The following is an 11,271-nucleotide window of genomic DNA, read 5'->3' on the forward strand; positions in this document are numbered from 1 at the left end:
AGTTTGAGCCTCGTGGATCAGCCATATCTGCGATCAAGTCCAATCCCTCCATAGTGATGAAGCTCATACTCAAGGACATATGCGTCATTTGGTGAAAGTGCACGTGGATATGATCGCGGCTCGCGTGGGCTGCATGCCACATGGTTTATATAAAAGGTGAGTCTATTAGGAAATGTGAATTCCTGGCTCGGCCCCCAAAAAGAAAGTTGATAAAAGAGAACATGATTGGAAATGTAGGTCACGCATATCAATCATGCACACAACTCAATAAATTCAAATGCGGAGATCCTGTGGTTAGTAGTATTACGTAGCTAGCCATGAAAAATGTTGTGGTCAGTAGTATTACGTAGCTAGCCATGAAAAATGTTATGGAGAATGAGAGCACCATGAAAGGAATAATAATATCAAGTGACAGTCATGAACACCACCACCATCAACAAGAACAACAGGAAGAAGAAGGAGGAAACCAGCATCAAACTAAGCTGGCCACTAATTTTTTGCTGCATACTATTACTAGCTGGTCAAGTAGGAGGTCCATTACTACTAAGGCTTTACTTCTCCCACGGTGGTCAAAGAAATGGTTATCAAGTTCGTTACGAAATGCAGCTTTTCCATTTCTTCTCATTCCAATCTTGCTTTCGTGGTTTAAATCGAAGTCAAAATCAAAATCTTATGATTCTCAATCATTATCAACAAATGATGTAAACCTGTCGACTAACCAAAACCTAAGATTTTTTGTCACTCGTAAACTTTTCATATCGAGTGTTATCCTGGGCATTATGTTTGGCCTAGACGGTTTTCTATATTCTCTTGGTTCAAGTTATCTCCCTGTTTCAACTTCTGCATTGTTGATGGCTACTCAACTTGCTTTTACTGCTGTGTTTGCTTTAGTTCTTGTTAAGCAGAAGTTTACCCCGTGTAGTGGCGTAAAACCACACACCACATCCAACGAAGTAGAAGATGATTTAACACAAAGTGAAGATACACCACAAATGTAGACACAAGGATGTACATGGTTCGGTATGATTATCTACGTCCACAGGGTGAAAGGATGAATGTTATTACTTATTTTCTTTGATTACAAGGTGTTTTCTCCTTCTCAAATGGTGCAGCTCTCAAACTCTCAAATGTAGTGTCTTGTTTCTCTCTCTTTCCACCTCCCTCTCTCTCTCGACCAGCCCTTGTATTTATAGGCCAAGGTCGACATACAACAGAATTACAATGTTGGTCACATTACATCAGTTTAGATGTTCCCTATCGGGCCTGTGTTGGAGCTCCCCCATCTTTCTGGTATGGCCGATAGAGTCTTGGTCTTTGATAGTTCTTCACCCAAGGCCGAGTCCTGATCGTCTGGTTGACACGATGTCGCCCTTCTTTCTTATCGTCCCATTGTTTTACCAGATCCCTTTGTCTGACCCAGTGCTTTCTGATCGTCCGTCCGAATTGTCAGAGGATAAGGGTCACGTCCCATCCGGAAACTATAGGGCCATCACGTCCGACCCACGTGACACCTCGCTCTTTGTGCTATTTGGTTCTATCCTGTGCTTCGCCGCTCTTTCCTCTTCGGTGTATCATAGCTTAAGATCTTGCCAAATAGCCCTGTGGATTATATACACCTACATTTATGCCCCTTATTTCGCTCGTGTGCTTGACACGAGGGAAAGAAAATCGTTCCATCTTCCCACGTCCTTGAGCATGCCGAGAATTCCTCCATGCAGTTCCCCACTAAACATCCCATTATGACTTGTAACCGCTGATGTCGGTCAAGACACTTCATCCTATAAATATCTCCCTTTATGCTCTCTTTCCTCTATTCGCCATTTTCAGAAAACCAAGCGTTGTTCTTTCTTCTTTTTCACTTTCCTTCCTTACCGACGCCATTAACTCCGGTGACCCTTTTATCTTCTCAGTCTTCATCTTCGTTGTTTCTGTTGGTGAGGATTGCGACAGTCGTGGTCGGTTCTTCTTTTTACTTCTCTCTCCATCAAAGTTCATATCTCTCTGTTCGCTTTCTGCCATGGCTACTTCTTCTCCGTCAATGACTGAAAAAATGTGCGTGAGTGATACCTTCTCCGAGGGAGATGTTGTTTCTCTTGATTCCTTATTTTGGCTTGAGAGTCCTTCCCATCACGATTATCGTGCTATAAATTCCCTTTTTCCTGATGATTCTCCCTCTTTTAAATGTAGGGTTGTTAAGAGAGTCTCCAAAGACTTGTCTGATGATTAGTTTATTGAACAGTTGAAGGAAGAATTCGGTCTTAAAAACTATGAAGTGACCCTAGTCTCGGGGCAAACGGGTGTGTTGAAGAAAACCGATGTCGATAAGCATGAGCAGTCGTCCGAGGCGGTCATCGTCACTCGTGGGCAGCTGGAACTTGGCCTTCGCTTTCCTCTATACAACCATGTCATCCCTTTATACTATGAGGTATTGTCGCAGCTTCGTCCATATCGGGCCTTGACTCAGTGGAATAGCAACAGTTTCCGTCTGATGAATGAGTGGAGAGATTGAGGCGAGGGTTGCGGATCTACGGACGGTTGGTCGATCTATAAGCCTGGAGACGCTCCCGATTACACTTCTGCCAATTTTATAGTGAACTACCGGAGCGGGGCAGCTACCAATGGCGACCTTGCTGGTTTTGCTGCTAGCCCTCACCGTCAGAAATCTATGCCCGAGGGTGTTGACAGATTGATGCTAGATGCTTATCCCCTTGGTAAAGGTTCCAACAAGCGTGCTCGCCACACCAATGACCCATACTGGGACCGAGTTCCACTTCTTGTTCGCGGCTAAATTTTGCATGGTAGCTTTCCTCCTCCTCAATTTCCTGCAGAGCCTTATCCATTCTGGGTGATTAACGATGATAAGGTATGTTTCTTTCTTTCCACTTTCTTTGATTCCTGCTGTATCGTATTGGGGTACTGATTACTTTCTTGTCGTAGGTTAAGCCTTAGAGCGAGTCTACCAAATTGGATTATATTTCCAAGAAGAGGAATGCTGGCACAAGGGTCGAGGAGGATCAGGGGAAGGTAACAAACATATAGCTTTTATTCTAAGTACATGTACTTGCCCCTATTTTTTGCCTTCACATGTTCTGACGCTGAATCTTGTGCAGAAATTCCCTCGATGCGAGGATGAAGATGTTGGAGGGTCCGATACTGGTGGTAGTGAAAGTTTGGTTCCAAGGCGTAATCCTTCTCGGGGGAAGGTGGCGGCGAAGGGCGTGGTGTTGAAAAGCTCGGACGTTGTGATCGATATCCCCGATCAAGATGATGAGGACGATATATTCGGGGACGATCAGCTGTTTGATGAGGATGCTGGTGGCTAGAAGGAAGCGGATGTTTATGTGGAGACTGCTGTTGTGACTCCTGTCATGCAGTCTAGTGATCAGGGCCGACCCAAACATCACTCCAAAAGTTTCCCAGAAGGATGTTGGGTCTCCCTCGGGTGTTCAGACGTCCTTTACCATATCGGGCCCTAATTGTGATTCACTTGGCGCATTGCACTCTGAGGAGTTCGGCTCATATACTGATGAGAAGATGATTGCTGTCGTGCCCCTGTATCGTGATATCGCGCCGGTCTTTGATAATTTGGTAAGTGATTTGTTTGCACTTTTCCTTTGGATGTTATCGGGCCTTACTAATCTCGTCTTGGGATGGAATTTGTAGGCGTTGAATCGGTCGAGGTTGGAGGCTGCACTCCGCCGACAAGAGATTAGGAAGTTGGAAGCTGCTCTTCAGCAGGAGAAGGAACGATCTCGTGATCTGGAGATCAAACTCGCCGATGCGAAAGGTATATTGTTTACATAGTTGTGTTGATTGAGTTCTTCGTACCAATGTCCTGAGTCAATTATTGTTCTTCTAGCCGAAATATCTAGTATAGATCTTGACGCTTCTTCGGAGTATAGGCTTATGAAGAGAAAATGGGATATCGAGAAATATCTTGTGGAGAATCTTTGACAACGAATTTCCAATAAGGATGGGAAGACAGACCGACAGGAGGCCGAGATCCAGCAACTTCAAGAGGAATTGGACAGATATCGCCTGTTTGAGTATGTCCCCGAGGATATAGATAAATTACGGGCTCGCATGGGCATGTTTCAAAGACTTGTTGGTGATAAAGCGTTACTAGCCGGTAATCTGGAGAGTCAAAATGGTTCCCTTAGGCTTCAAAATAGAGATCTTCATGAAGATCGGCGACGAATTTTGAGGGAAAAAGTTGTGGTCGAACAGTCCAACCGAGATCTTCTTGAAAGGACCAAGGGTTTCGATAAGCTGTCCAGTGACCTAAAGTGGACCCATGCCCAGTTATCGATGCTACAATTGTTCTATAATCGTCAGAGGGCCGAGTGGAGCGATCACAAGAAATATTGCCCTTCGAATGAATTCAATGAACAATACTATAATGAGTTAACTTTGAAGCTTTCTAAGGCCGAGGATGAGTTGTCCAATTCCGTGGAGTCGTTAGAATCTGTGTTGTCAACCCTATCAGGTCTCTGGAGTGCATGCTGGGGTGGCCTTAAGACCGAGTTAATTTGTTGTTTTTACTCCGTGTTTTGTTATATTCCGTGTTTAACATGCTTATAATGTTTTGTTGCAACCGAGCAGGGTCGTGCTAAGGATCTGGAACGAGATGTGCACAACCTCGGGCAAGAGGTGGAGCAGTGGAAGAAGGTTGAAGGCGAGACGAAGGTTAAGCTCCAAGCCTCCGAGTCGAGGTCCGAGCATCTTTCTCAGCAGATTGTGGACGAGAGAAACGCTCATCAGAGCGAGCTTACTGAGGCGATCAATGCCGGTGTAAACGAGTACATTGCGCAAAAGCGCCGCGAGGTTGCTCAGAGGAAGGGAGGGGTCGGTGCTGTTCCACCAAGGAGTTGATCACGCCTTTTGTAGTGCTGCGCCACTAATTTTCCCTTTGTTGCGGGTTGTAATTCGTTTGAACACTTGTCCCATGCTTCTTTGAACAATTTATTTAAATGGGGTGCTGCGTCGCCAAGCTTGTTTTTCCTTTTCTATTTTCCTTGACAATTTCCGCCTTTTCCATTGTGTTGACAATTCTCTTGATAATTTCAGCCTTATCTTGTTGTTTATGTTACGCACCTGCATTTGATATCACATGTATTGGTTATTAGTGCCTTTTCTGTCGAACACACTCAACAAGGAGGGTCATCGGGCCCGATACTATGCCCCAACCGAGGTATCTCATCACTATCTTTTAGATTCAGTGGAAGGGTTATAGTCTCCCTAGGTCTAGGCCCGATAATCCCGAGTGGTTATCGATCAACCAACTCGGGAAAGTGGTCACGACCACCTGCGATGGGGGTAACCTTTAAGATGTAAGTAGGTTACCTAGCTGAGAAGAAATCGTATCTTAACAACCTTTGGTATTTGGATTCCAACCACCAGTACCCTTAGGCTACCTCAGCACTTGCACACTGCCACTGCCCCGAGTATCGAATATCTAGTCGACTGTAAGTCACCTCGACACTTCCACACTGGCTTTTCCCTGAGTACGAATGACCATTCGAGTGTAAGTCACCTCGGCACTTCCTCACTGGTTTTTCCACGAGTATGAATGACCATTCGAGTGTAAGTCACCTCGGAACTTCCTCACTGGCTTTGCCCCGAGTACGAATGACCATTGGTCGCTCATGTCATATTTCCTACCCCTCGCGGTTTTAAAGAAATGAATGACAAGTATGTTTACCTGTTTCCCTCGAACCCCTCATGGGTAATAGAGTTTCAGATGTTGAGCGTTCCACGGTTTTAACTCGGGTTTGCTGTCTGGTTTGAGTAATCGATAAGCTCCCTCGCCAGCTTTAGACACGATTGTGTATGGTCCTCCCCACCTTGCCGCTAGTTTACCGCCCTTTTTGTCACGTTCCCAATCGGCTAGATATTTCAACACTAACTGCCCCGGTTGAAACTCTCTTGGTCGAACTCGTTTGTTGTATTCTCGTTGTAATCTCCTTTGGTAATTCTCCATTTTTTGCAACGCCATCTCCCTTGTTTCCTCCAAGTCATCGAGCTTGGCCAATATTAGATCTGCCGATATGTTTCGCCTCCAGGCTTCAGTTCTTGTGGTGGGTATCATTGCTTCAGTTGGTAGTATCGCTTCGGTTCCATAGGTCAGCATGAAAGGTGATAGCCCTGTTGCTTCCCTTCGAGTGGTTCGATAGGCCCATAAAACATTGTAGAGTTCTTCGCACCAATTACCGTATTCTCCATCTAATTTTTTCTTCATATTGTCGGATAGTTTTTTTGTGATCTCGGCCTGCCCATTACTTTGAGGGTATATGGGGGTAGCCTTGCTTTTTCTGATGTTGTAGGTGTTAAATAGTAGGTCGATGTTTTCTCCCTGGAGTTTTTCCATTATCCGAGACGATGGCCGCCGGTACTCCGAAACGACATATGATGTGCTCCCAAATGAACCTGAAGACGTCCTTGTCACGGATATGTCTCAGTGGTGCCGCCTCCACCCATTTAGTGAAGTAATCCGTCGCTACTATTAAGTATTTTCTCTGCCCCGATCCCACATGTAATGGTCCCACGATATCGATCCCCCACTTTGCGAAGGGCCAGGGGCTTACTACCGAGTTTAGAGTTACTGAAGGTGCATGTATCTTCTTACCAAACCGCTGGCATTCTTGCAAGCTTGCGCCATTTGTTTTGCATCATCGTTCATATACGGCCAGAAGTATCCCATCGTTTTCGCTCTCGCTGACAGACTTCGTCCCGAGCTGTGATTTCCGGCTGCTCCATAGTGTAGTTCATTCAAGATTGTCTGGCCTTCTTCCTTACTTAAGCATCTTAAGAGTGGTCCCAGGTATGATTTCCTGTATAGGATTCCGTCTCTTAGCTCGTAAGCGGCCGATTTGCTTTTCACTTTGTTGATCTCGGGTCGCCCCTTGGGTAACTCGCCTGTCTCCAAGTACGAATGAATCGGCTTTCTCCAATCTCCGTCCGGATATCTGTCGGCCGTGTTGATAGCCACGTCGACGTGCACCTCGGGTGTCTCTGGTATAGATGGGGCGAGGAGTCTCATGACACGAATACCCTCCACACTTGGGTCTGTGAGCTGGGATGCAATATGCCAATGCGTCCGAGTGTCGATTATCTTTTCTGCATATGTGGAAATTTGATGCTGGGGATCTGGTCGATATAGAATTCGAGCTCCCAGTACTTCTGCAAAATCGGGTCGTGGATGGCGTATTTGCCTGTGATTTGTCGGATCACCAACTGCGAGTCGCTAGTTAGTCTTACATCTTGTAGGCCCATCTCGACGATTAATCTCAGGGCGTGAATCGCAGCTTCGTACTCGGTGACGTTGTTTGTCGCCTTAAATTCCAATCTAAACGAATGGACCATTTTTCGTCCCTTTGGTGTGGTAAAGACTATCCCAAGTCCCGATCCATCTTTGTTCGACGCTCCATCGACGAATACTTCCCAACGTGATGGGCTACTTGCTTCGAGTAAGTCGGCCGGGTCTTCTCGATCTTCTTCCATTCCGGGTATGTCCTCGACCTCATCTTCGTCGCTTAGTGGAAAATCTGCCAAGAAATCTGCCACTACTTGTGCCTTCACTGCTGTCCTCATTTCGTAGAAAACATTGAACTGTTTAATTTGCGCCCCCCATTTGGAGATCCTTCCAGATCGGCCTGCATTGTCCAGTACCCCTCAATAGGTGATTTTGTGAGCACGCGGATCCGATGGGCTTGGAAATACGTCCTTAGCTTCAGGTGGCGAAAGCTAGCGCTAGAATCATCTGTTCCATCCTTGTATAATTTTTCTCGGCCGGACTTAATGTTTTGCTGATGAAGTAAACAGGTTTTCCTCGCTCCCTTCATTTCGAACTAAGACTGCACTGATAGCATATGAAGTTGCTCCGAGGTATAATGTGAGGACCTCCGATGGCTCGGGTCTTTGTAATACTGGAAGACTTGCAAGATGTAGCTTAATATTCTGAAACGCCTCCTCACAGCGTCCGTCCATTTGAATTTCTCTCCCTTTTTAAGAGTGCTAAAGAAATCCTTGCATTTGTCGGACGACCGAGATATGAATCGCCCCAATGCTGCTATACTTCCGTTCAGCTTTTGTACGTCTTTTATTGTGGCTGGTGACGGCATCTCGAGGATGGCTCTGACTTTCTCGGGATCTGCTTCTATCCCCTTTGGAGTGATGATATATCCCAAAAATTTGCCCGATGTGACCCAAAAATCGCATTTGGTCGGGTTAACTTTCATTTTATATTCTCTCATCGTTCGAAAATTTCCCGCAGGTCTCGGATGTGATTCTTGGCTAGGCGACTTTTTACTAGCATATCGTCGACATAGACCTCAATGGTGTTGTGGATCTGGTCTTCAAACATGTCGCCCACCAACCTCTGATATGTGGCGCCTGCATTCTTCAGCCCAAACGGCATCTTGGTGTAGCAGTATAGGCCCCTTGGTGTGAAGAAGGAGGTGTGTTCTTGATCCTCGGGAGCCAGCGGGATCTGGTTATACCCCGCGTATCCGTCCATCAATTAGTGCCTCGTACCCCACTATAGATTCCACCAGTTGATCGATACTTGGGAGAGGGAAACTGTCCTTCGGACAAGCTTTGTTCAGGTCGCTGAAGTCGATGCAGATTCTGACTCCTCCGTTTCTCTTTGGTACCACGACCATGTTAGATATCCACTGTGGGTAGTGCGATTTCCTAATTATTCCCGATTCCTGTAACTTCTTTAGCTCCTTCCGACGGCCGTCTGTAATTCTGGCGACTCGCCTCATCTTTTGTCGGACTGGTTGAAGCTTGGGTCGATCTTAATGGTGACAGCATACCTCCGGTCTATACCCTCCATATCGTGCATGCCATGCGAATGCGTCCATGTTTTCCTTTAGCACCGCCACGAGCTGGTTTTTTTCGTCTATAGTAAGGACCCGATCCTTACTACCTTGGTTCTTCTACAGTTCCCAAATTAATCTCCCGAGTAGGTTCCACGGCCGAGAAGTTTGGTTTTGATTCCTTCATCGGTGCGTCTCCTTTAATTGCTATGAAGGTCGTTCCTTGTTTCGTAAGTCATGACCGCCTGCGAAATAACTTTTCCAGTCTCTGCGACTTTGGCTTCTTTAGCCTTTTCTTCTCTCCTTTGTCGTGCTCGCTCCTCATTTATCTGGGCATCGACCTGCACTGTCGGGATGCCTCCACCTCAGCTATCCCCTTGTACGTTGGGAATCGTAGCCTTTGATGATAGCGATGCCACTCCTTTGATTCCCGATCCATCTTCCGATATAGCTTCATAGGGCGAGGCGACATCACCACACAGAATGTGTTAATATCTAGGTAACCACCTCTCCGATACCCTTAGGTTACTTCTCCCTTTGGGATGGTTACGGTCCCATTAAAACCGTAGATACGATATGTCGATGGGACGAGTATATCATCTGACAACTCCATCCTCTTGAACGTATCGTAGAAGAGTACTTCGACTGAGCTCCCACTATCTACTAGTATCCTTCTTACCCCCCATTCCTCAATCAGGGTGATAACCAAGGGATCACTGTGAGCTTGGCCGTTCATCGGGACATCCTGAGCCGAGAAAAAGATGGGTCGCATCATCCAGGTTCCATCGGCAAAGCTTTTGCTACACTGAAAATTTCCTTCCCATTATGATCTCTTGTGGATTCTTGACATGATTCCAGGATTCAGATTGTACGCTTGAGTGGCGAATGGGAAATCGTGTTGACAAACTGCGTGGATCTGTCGATCCGGACCTGATGAGGGTGCATCGGGCGCTGCGGTCATCTGGGGGTGTCGGACGAACTGTCTCAGATAACCATCTCGAATAAGGTGTTGCACGATGTCTTTACTTCTCGACAGTTATTTGTAGAGTGGCCTCGATATTGATGATAATGGCAATACTTTGGGTGATTCTTGGTCTCCTCGAACTGTATCCCTCTTGAAGCTGGGTATATGATATCACTCCTTTTCTCGACCTCTTTGAAGATTTCTTCTAGTGGAGCATTCAAAGGGGTGTATGTTCTCGCCTCGTGCCTTAGCCTCTTTCCTTTAGCTAACCATTCCTTCTTCCCATTTCCTCGGGTAGGTGGGCTCGGTCTCTTCTTGGGCCGACGTTGAACATCGACCGATGTCGACTCGGGCGCCGCACTAGCCTCTTGCACTCCCCTATCCCTTGATTCCTCATGAATTTCTTCTAGGGCGATGAAATGCTCTTGCATTTTCCTCATTTCTTTCAATATATGTGGTTTTTTAGTAAACATGGCTATCCAGATGGGGTCCGACCTCCCAAGTGCGTTTTCGAACCGGAATATCTGCTGGTCGACTGATACTTTCCCAATTTTTGTACACAAATTTCTACATCTATCGGTCAATGATCTGAGAGGTTCTCTGAACCTTCGGGCCAAAGTGAATAACATGTTGACCCTGGGCCGAGGTCTGCTGTTGTGCACGTATGTTTCAAGGAAGGCTTCGACTAGAGTCTCATAACTGTCGACTGTTCCTGGTGCGAGGTTGTATAAATATTTCCTTGCCTCGCCTTCCAATCTTGTAGGGAAGAACTTGCACATTACCACCTCATGGTTTTTCCATTGTATTACGGACATTGTGTACATCTTCAAATGCTCAACTGCGTCTTCCGTGCCGTCGAACCTTGATGGGAAGGTGGGGAGCGTGCACTTATGTGGGAAGGCCCTTAGTTCTAGCTCTTGGGTGAAAGGGGTCCTCTCGGCCTCGCTTATGACCTCGGAGAGCTTATCTTCTTCGCCGGTTTCTGACAACTTCCTTATCTTTTCCTCTAACTCTCTTAGCTTGGCTTCAGTCGCATTGTCGGACCTTGTGTTTCTCTGTTGATTATTCCTCTCGTTCCTTTAATCGTCTGTCGATGAATCTTCGGGTGGACCGTATCTTCCGATAGGTGGTGTTAGGGGTGGTCCTGATCGACCAGAATTGCTTGGTCCTATTGCAGGTGGTACCTGCCCGATTCGGCCTTTATGTCCTGATATCCCTCGGCTAGAAAATCCTCTCGACCTCGACCTTAAGTTCCGTAGAAGATAGTTCTCGAACTCTAGAGCTAGGTTCCTTTGCTGAAGATCCCTTAAAGACGCCTCTTGCCTTCTTTGGCTTTCTAGAATTGCGAGTAATGTTGGATCTGTACTCTCATGGCTATAGTAACCATTTGGATGGCCTAAATGGGCAGGGGTGGTGCCGTCATCACAGGTGGTGGAGGTGGTACAGTGGGGGGTATCTGAGTCGATGTAGACGGATCGATTCTGATAG

At 46.4% G+C, this 11,271-nt stretch overlaps 1 long non-coding RNA gene across 3 annotated transcripts; it reads left to right on the plus strand.

Annotated features, from left to right (window-relative positions):
• The first annotated feature begins 198 nt into the window (after nt 1-198).
• LOC113311548 lies at nt 199-5,089 on the plus strand. 3 transcript variants are annotated; one of them, XR_003341598.1, is made up of 6 exons: nt 199-2,052; nt 2,188-2,863; nt 2,938-3,024; nt 3,111-3,588; nt 3,664-3,787; nt 4,603-5,089. It is a non-coding gene; the product is annotated as an uncharacterized LOC113311548 (long non-coding RNA). The 3 variants fall into 3 exon arrangements; XR_003341597.1 differs by having other exon boundaries at nt 199-2,863; XR_003341599.1 differs by having other exon boundaries at nt 199-2,863; nt 2,944-3,024.
• The last annotated feature ends 6,182 nt before the right edge of the window (nt 5,090-11,271 follow it).

The sequence above is a fragment of the Papaver somniferum genome, chromosome 1 (assembly GCF_003573695.1).
Source record: "Papaver somniferum cultivar HN1 chromosome 1, ASM357369v1, whole genome shotgun sequence".
NCBI lineage: Eukaryota > Viridiplantae > Streptophyta > Magnoliopsida > Ranunculales > Papaveraceae > Papaver > Papaver somniferum.